Consider the following 8,549-nt stretch of genomic DNA (forward strand, 5'->3'; position numbering starts at 1 on the left):
CCCACTTCAGCCCTATATACATTTTGGCGATTTGAAAATAGCAGATCTACAAGCTCACAATGCGACGCATTGTGAGCTTGTAGATCTGCTATTTTCAAAAGATGTTTATATATTTGAAAACCTGAAATGGGACTTCTGCATAATGAGTATAGGCCTACTTTTACTTTTGATACTTTAAGTACATTTTGATTTCAATACTTTTGTACTTTTACTCAAGTACATTTTGAATTCCAGACTTTTAATTGTTACAGTAGATTATTTCTAAAAATGTAGGGAATAGAAAAGCAGTGGACTGGATATAGAACTTTTGTGTGACTGTTGGTATATGGAATAATGATTTTTGGTGATTGCTTTGCCAATGTGGAAAGGAATAATGCTGTAACTGTTGAATTCATATGGATTGCTCCTGTGACATACTGAAGTGAGAGAGTGTGTGTGTGTGTGTGTGTGTGTGTGTGTGTGTGTGTGTGTGTGTGTGTGTGTGTGTGTGTGTGTGTGTGTGTGTGTGTGTGTGTGTGTGTGTGTGTGTGTGTGTGTGTGTATCCTGATATTTGGGGGGGTTATTTAATGCCAGTGTGGATGCTGTGTATGATTGCGATGGAGAACAATACAAAATCAAATCTATGATTCCTTTAGACAAGTGCAAATAATATTTGTACCAACAGCTTATGATTAATGCATTATCTCTAGGCTAAATCATTTATTTGTTTGCTTGTTTGTTTGTTTTTGTTGAATGAAGTGTCTCATGACACTTTTTTGTCTAAAAATAATTAGGCTTTGGACTGTGGATGAAAATAAATGTTTATCACAGGATGTTATAAAAAATTTAAAATAAATCTCCAGCTCATCAAGCTTTCAATCTCACATGAAATTCAGACATAAATCCAATACACTGCAGCATTTATACACTATTTATAAACTTTCTCTTCTCCCTCACATGTTCATTTCAGGATGTAATTACTGCCAGATCACTCACTCTGGCTCTCTCTTCAATTGGCTCCTTGTAACGTTGCTCTGGAATAAAAAGTTATCAAAACATGCAATGTTACTTCAGTCTTCAGTCAGTATTAAGCAATATTTTTTGTTGTGTTTTATATTTTCAAAAACATTTCAATTGTGTTTGTTATTAGCTTGTTATTTGATGGCTCTCAAAATGTTGCATACCGGCGTGTTGTGAGCTTGTAGATTTTTTTAAAAGTTTTGAAAATGTAATGACTTTCCCAAAATAGGGACACCAGGGTTTATTAAAACACCAAGTCGTTAAAATAATAATAAAACATGAAATTATATATTATTTTTTAATTTGCATTACATATATTGCAAGAAATGCAACATGGACAACTTGAAGCAGCACTATGTAACTTTTTTTAATGAATAAAATTGTAATTGTTTCTGTATGGTAGATTATGTTAATATAATATAACTTTTGCAATTGGGTAGGTTGTATTTTGTTTCCCAGCTCTTCTATGGAGAAATTCAGATTGTGTCATGTCTCACCTAGATAGACACAGAATCTGACTCGAATGCAGCACTGCAGCAAACCGGGTTAAAATTTTGGGTAGAAGAGGATAGCTTTAAGGGGTAATAATTCCCTTTGTCTCCCATCTCTATGGCTCAAGTAAAACACAGTTTGTGTGGTGTCGTCCACCATCCATACAGACTCAGATTTGTTGGTTTGAATGTGAACCCTGAACCCTACAAATCACACGCGAATTAACACAGGGATGACCATGGCAGCAAATCAATCGTCCAGGTGTGTTACCTGTTTAGTGCTAGACGACTTCTGATTTTCCAGCACAACTAATTTGACAAGACATCAATGTCACCATGACACAAAACTCATACGATTAATTATTTTTTGTCAAGTCGAATGGGAAATGCATTTGTCTCATAAGCAAAGCTGCACAGTGTAGAAAGGCTATACTTGAAAAGACACTTTCACATTTCACAAGACTTCTGCAGAGAAAAAGAATAATGTAACTGAATATTTTTGCAATATTTTAAGTAAAGTATTTGTCTCATCAGCAACAACTTCACAACGATAATATCCACATAATATCACCACACCTTTCTAACTGAGAGTGAACTGAAAGAAGCAAAGGGGTCTTTTTGGTTCAGCTTCTGAAATTCAGGCTCTGGAACAATGGGTCTCAGTCGACCAAATGTCCTAGAGGGCCCCCCTGACCTTTGGACCCTTTGGCCCAACAGGCCCGTTCAGGGTTCCAGCTCTGGTTTTGCACCTACAAGGTTTCCACCCAACAGTGATGATATGGTGCTCTCTCGTACACAGAGAAACACATCAATGTGGTGTGACCCCTCTCATATACTGATACTAGCAGTCACAGGGCTAACATAATTTCTGTTATGTCACACATTATATTGTTGTTGTTGTTGTTGTTTGTTTACCCTGCACATGAACCAATTTGGGTTGGACATACACATCACTTCATCTTTTTTCCAACTATGTGTCTGTACCAATGAAGATTGACCACTAAATGCGTCCGTCCGAGTTATGTACCGGTAGGCACAGAATCGTAAATCATGTTGTGGGGACAGCTCTGTCCCCGGGTAAGTCAGTATCTCACCAATCAATAGTCTGATTACACGTGGGTAGGTCAGTATCTCACCTACAGTACTCAGACCATTCAATCATCTGATTACACGGGATAATGTCCCATTCAGTGCATTGATAGCATCAGAAGCCGATGCAATGTTCAATGTTCAAGCTGGAGGAAGCACAGATGATTGTGTGCTGCTTATTTACACAACCGCTGTGAAATCCATGTCACTCACCACAGTTGCTCAAATTTTGACATTTCAACAGTTTTCTGAGGATTATCAAGAATATGACACGTTAAACCTTTCATTACTTATTCTTTATAAGTGAAGACAGTGTGCAGGACTCCCTCTCCATTCTCCCTTTTCCTTCCATATTCAGCATCTATACTCCGACGCCCCTGTCCGTTTTCTGCAAAAGGACTTATCTTAAAACCTTTCATTACGAAAATTGGAGCCACTAGGTCATTATGACCAATTTATGTACAGTATATAATTAAGAATTTACTTTTGTATCCAGCTCCATGTCTCATGTAAAACAGTTCATGGTTGACTGGAGACAGTACTGAACCCTTTATATGTATATCAGACAAGAATAGATAAAACACATTGTAAGATGGGTGGCAATGCAAAATAGTAGCATTTTTAATACAAATGTGGCCGTGCGTTCCTAGCTTAACCTGGGTGTCACTTTTGATCCTGACCTGAATCTGTAAAACACGTTGACACATTGTGAGCTTGTAGATTGGCTTTTTTTTGTGAAAAAAACTACGGTATAGTTCAAAGCTATAAATACAAGCATAAAATAGGGAAAACCTAACACCTAAACCTAACCTCTAAATGCCTAATCCTAACGCTAACCCCAACCTGATTTTATTTTATTTTATTGTAAACCTCTAAATATATGTTTTAATCACAACCATTTTTCTTGTGTGGAGTGTGGACCAGGCAAATTCTATACTTGTGGGGATATTTGGTCCTCATAAGTATAGAAATACAAGCGCTCTCGCATGAGCGCACGCACGCACGCACACGCACACACACACACACACACACACACACACACACACACACACACACACACACACACACACACACACACACACACACACACACACACACACACACACAAGTAACTATGTACATTTACTTAAGTACTGTACTTAAGTAGAATTTTGCAAACTTTAGTTACTAGTTACTTTGGAGATTTTTATTATTATTATTACAAAACCTACATTAACCACTTCAGCCCTATATAAATTTCGGCAGTATTGATACTTTTACATAAGTAACACATTTGAGAACTTTTTCCACCACTGAAACACACACACACACACACACACACACACACACACACACACACACACACACACACACACAATTGTGGGTGGAGCTTCATTAGTTTGTTTGTACTGTATCTCTCTATCAATGTGTCTCCGCCCAGTCTTTGTATATAACAGGTATTAGAAACACATTTTAGTATCACGCCTGCCGACTGACTGCCTGTGACTGACTGATTTTGAAGATCTACTAAAGGACACAAGAACAAGACGCCAGCCCAACACTGAATTTGAAATAGTCACATCTGAAACAATAGAGTACAAAACTTCATCACTGGATGTTAAAGCTTCCTAGGTATTAGAAACACATTTTAGTATCACGCCTGCCGACTGACTGCCTGTGACTGACTGCAACTACAACACATTCAACAATTACATTTGAAGGAAATTTCATCCATTGCAATTACATTTGCATTTGTACAGACGAGGACGTTGGATTCATCACGACTTGTGACAGGTAAGGACATACAGGATCACATTGAATTGAATTGAATTGAATTGAATTGAATTGAATTGAATTGAATTGAATTGAATTGAATTGAATTGAATTGAATTGGCAGGATAATCCAACAAAGAAAATTGATGGTGTTTAGTATTCTGAAAGGTGTAAAATGTTAACTGATCTTACTGGAGGCATAAAAAAGACAAATTACAGGTTTAAATATGTAATTTCACAGAAAATATTGTTATTTATTGTAAGAAAAAACTTTGTTTGAGACTACTACTTGAGGAAAACTCCTGGACCTCACTCTAATCTAATACAAGCCTGGAACTGGTGTTTTAATGCCTCCAAGTACACATCTAGGGTCAGGTTGCCTTTTTGTTCTCAATCCACGTTGTGGATCAGTAGCCAGGGAATTTGGTAAATTCATGCACCTTTTCTGAATTGATCGTACAGGGCATTTTCTGCATTATTGATCACAGAGCTCACGACAAGTCATGATGCGATGCGTTGTGAGCTTGTAGATCGGCTATTTTCAAATACCCAAAGTATAAAATAGGGCTTAAGTGGTTCATGTATATTTCGCAATAATAGTCATCTAAATCTGCAAAGTAATTAGTAACAAAAGTTGTCTAATAAGTGTCGTGGAGTAAAAGTTTGATATTTGCCTCTGAGTTGTAATGGAGTAGAAGCACAAAGTAGCCTATTAAAAAAAAGGAAATACTAAAGTAAAATAGAACCAGAATGGTTCCCTTTTTTGGTTCTTGGGACGTCTCATTGGCTCTTTGAGGCACCTTTAACCACTTAAACCCTTGCATCCCAATCGGTCACCTCTATAATGCTTTATAAGCTCATTTATATTGCAATATAATGCCCTTATAAGGCATTATAATGCTTGTTATACATGTTTATAATCATGTATAACGACTTATAACCATGTTTATAATGTTATATAACTGCTGGTCATTATGGATTATTATGCTCAGACTCAGAGGATTCTACTGTCAAGGTGTCACTTTGAGGTTTACTGTAATTAAATATTCAACCAGAAGACGTGTAAAAGTGTGTTGCGGTATGTGTTGTTAAAGACACACACACATATACATTATATATATATATATATATATATATATATATATATATATATATATATATATATATATATATATATATATATATATATATATATATATATACATAATATATATATATATATATATATATATATATATATAGACTATATTTTTTAAACATGTGACATGTGTTTTGCAATAGTGCACAGATTGTAGACATATACAGTATGTCCAGCAGATGAGGCACTTTGTCAGAAAGGATCTCCCCTCACACTGAAATTGATGGTATGCAGCTGTCTGCCGTGTTACTATGACAACACATTGTTATCTCTGGTGCACTTTTCATCTACTAGACGTTTGGAGTAAAAATTTGCGGATCAATAACTCTTAAATGATAAGTGTTCATACCCGACCCGAAGCAAAACTCTTCTCATCAATGCATTCAAAGACAGTGTATTGAAGGTAAGGGTAGTTCTCTCCTAGATACACACCCTGCCCCCAAATAATCGTTATCCTTCCAAATAACCTTCAATCTCAAATTCAGAATCATTCACAGACTCATCTAGTTTAGTTTCAGAGAGAAGGAGATAATTCCCACCTTACCGTTGCCAAACATAGATCTTAATTCATCTTAATGTCCCTTTTATGCCCATATATGGAGATCTCTGTATCATCTGTTCTTATCTCTTGTGTGCCCACATATGGAGATACCTGATGGCATCAGTATATGCCCATAACTGGGCTCCTTAAATAAATGGGCATATCGGTCATTGATGTGTTGTTATTATGTATTTCTACTATAACTCATTTAGAATGAATGAATGATTTATTTTCTCCAGTGCAGTGTAAGCCATGGATCCAGAGAGGAGACAAACTATAGAGCTGGCAGCTCTTGGTCGACCCTTCAGCCTTGGCATGCTCTATGACTGTCGCAGAGACTCACTTATCCCAGGTACAGTATACAGCTTTAAATGTAGGATGTGACTATAGACTATACTGCTGTTTATGTTTTTAAACAGATCTAATGATACTACTAATACTCCAGTATTATTACTTAGATGTTTTATGTGAGGTACTCCCAGTGAGAATTCAACTTACAAGCCTAATGCTGTATTCAGATTATAAAGCGTGACGCAAAATGAAGCTAAGTGTGACACTAAAAGCTATAATATATGTGTTATATACAAAAATTAACAAGTAAAGATGTGTTGCAATATTTCGGGTATAATGTGTAGAAGTTTGTGCGAGTGTTGTAAAGAATCTGTAGAAGTAGTTTTGAAGAAAATGCAAAATGGCGGAAATTATTTTTAGGCAGAAATGGGCATGACCTATGTGGGCCTACAGTTCAAAAGATATGTGCCAAAACGCAAAGTGGACTGGTTTAGCACCACCATGAAACAATTGGGATGGCATGTCTTCCTTGGCCTATTGGCAGGCAGCATACAACATAAATAAGTACAGAGATTTAGGAGATTGGCTCTGGACCAGTGGGCAAACCCCCGGCACTGGAATTGAAGCTCATTTCCAGGTTCTCTTACAGCATGCTGTTCCTATTAAAGGCCCAGCAGATGGCGCTAGTTCACCTTCTGCAGAGCAGTGCTGGTTGCAGTAAAAATGATTCTCAATAGAAATGAACGGGCGGACTTTACACTTGATTTCATTACCTTAGTAAATACTTTCATAAACACTTTATGTTTTCAATCGCTAGTTTAAAGTCTTTTTTAAATCTTCATGATATGCGTTTAGTAAATTATGGTCGGGTTTAGTAGGGTATGTTTCTACGGCTTTTGCTGGTTCTACCAAGTGAAGACCCGCCCTCGCTGCGGTTACATCCAATAGCAATTGTTTCATTACGTACCAGAAGTTCAAAGATGGCGGATTTCAATTATTTTTGTATTTTTGTTTTGGCCACGATCAGAGTTAATTACAATTATAATAGCTGTAATAGAAATGTATAATTAATTATAAGTGTATTAATTTAAGTAAAACATATACTTAAATCTATGCAAGAACATTACACAACCATTTATGACATCTTATGATCTTAAATTACTAATTAAATTAAATTAATTAACAACTTGATTCACTTATTTGACCGGAGTCCCCAGGGCTCTATACTAGATCTGCTCCTTTTCCCCTCTACACCACATTGCGTTGCAACATGACACGTATGCTTGCACATCTGCTATTCTAGGTGAACGTTCTCCCCAGAATAGGGATGCTAGTGGTTAAAGCACCCAAATACCACATAGTGTGACTCATTGTTACAAAGCAATATGAGTTATGAGTGCTTATAACTGTAATTATACTAGTATTATTAGTAAGAAGATTATAATGCATTTATAACATAATGTCATTATAAAATGTTTCTGTCAGGAATTAGTGAAGCTATTTCAAATGTTTTTCCACAACATAACTTTGCAATCAATAAACAAAAAATAACAATATGGAACAGATAGCGAGGATAATGTATGGGCAAAGATGAAAATAAAATAAGGAAGAAATACACACTTCACCTGTATTCTGGATGAATTCCAAGGCTGTTTACAAAATATATATTTTATTCATCAACCACAGTGAAACAAGTGATGAAGGTAACTTGCTGTTTATTTCATCTATTACAGGCTTTACATTGTGGGATTTTGAAGATCTACTAAAGGACACAAGAACAAGACGCCAGCCCAACGCTGAATTTGAAATAGTCACATCTGAAACAATAGAGTACAAAACTTCATCACTGGATGTTAAAGCTTCCTTGAAAGCAAGTTTCTTGGCTGGACTGGTAGAGGTTGGTGGCTCTGCCAAATATCTCAAAGATTGCAAGACTTCACAAAATCAGGCCAGAGTAACATTAAAATACAAAGCTACCACAGAGTTCCAAGAACTGTCAATGAATACACTTGGACCAAGCAATATAAAACATTCACACGTCTGTGATTCTAACACGGCAACACATGTTGTCACTGGTATCCTTAAAGGGGCACAAGCCTTCTTTGTATTTGACCGTGATGTGTCTCATGAAGAGAATTGTCAACACATTGAAGGCAACATGAAGGTAATAATCAGATTCCATACTTGGCAATAGATGGTCAAGGATCTGTACAAATAGAAGGCACAGAAATTACAAAAAGTGAGAAA

The 8,549-nt window shown here is 36.4% G+C and overlaps 1 pseudogene across 1 annotated transcript in view; it reads left to right on the forward strand.

The window, feature by feature from the left end:
- Window positions 1–6,249: 6,249 nt before the first annotated feature.
- LOC308079549 (stonustoxin subunit beta-like) overlaps window positions 6,250–8,549 on the forward strand; it is a 6,911-nt pseudogene continuing 4,611 nt past the window's right edge. The window contains exons 1-2 of the transcript in view: window positions 6,250–6,363; window positions 8,036–8,549. The exon at window positions 8,036–8,549 is cut by the window's right edge and continues 1,231 nt beyond it. The product of the transcript in view is annotated as a stonustoxin subunit beta-like (transcript). The remainder of the gene's footprint in view (window positions 6,364–8,035) is intronic.

The sequence above is a fragment of the Gymnoscopelus braueri genome (assembly GCF_963280865.1).
Source record: "Gymnoscopelus braueri genome assembly, chromosome: 23".
Taxonomy (NCBI): Eukaryota; Metazoa; Chordata; class Actinopteri; order Myctophiformes; family Myctophidae; genus Gymnoscopelus; species Gymnoscopelus braueri.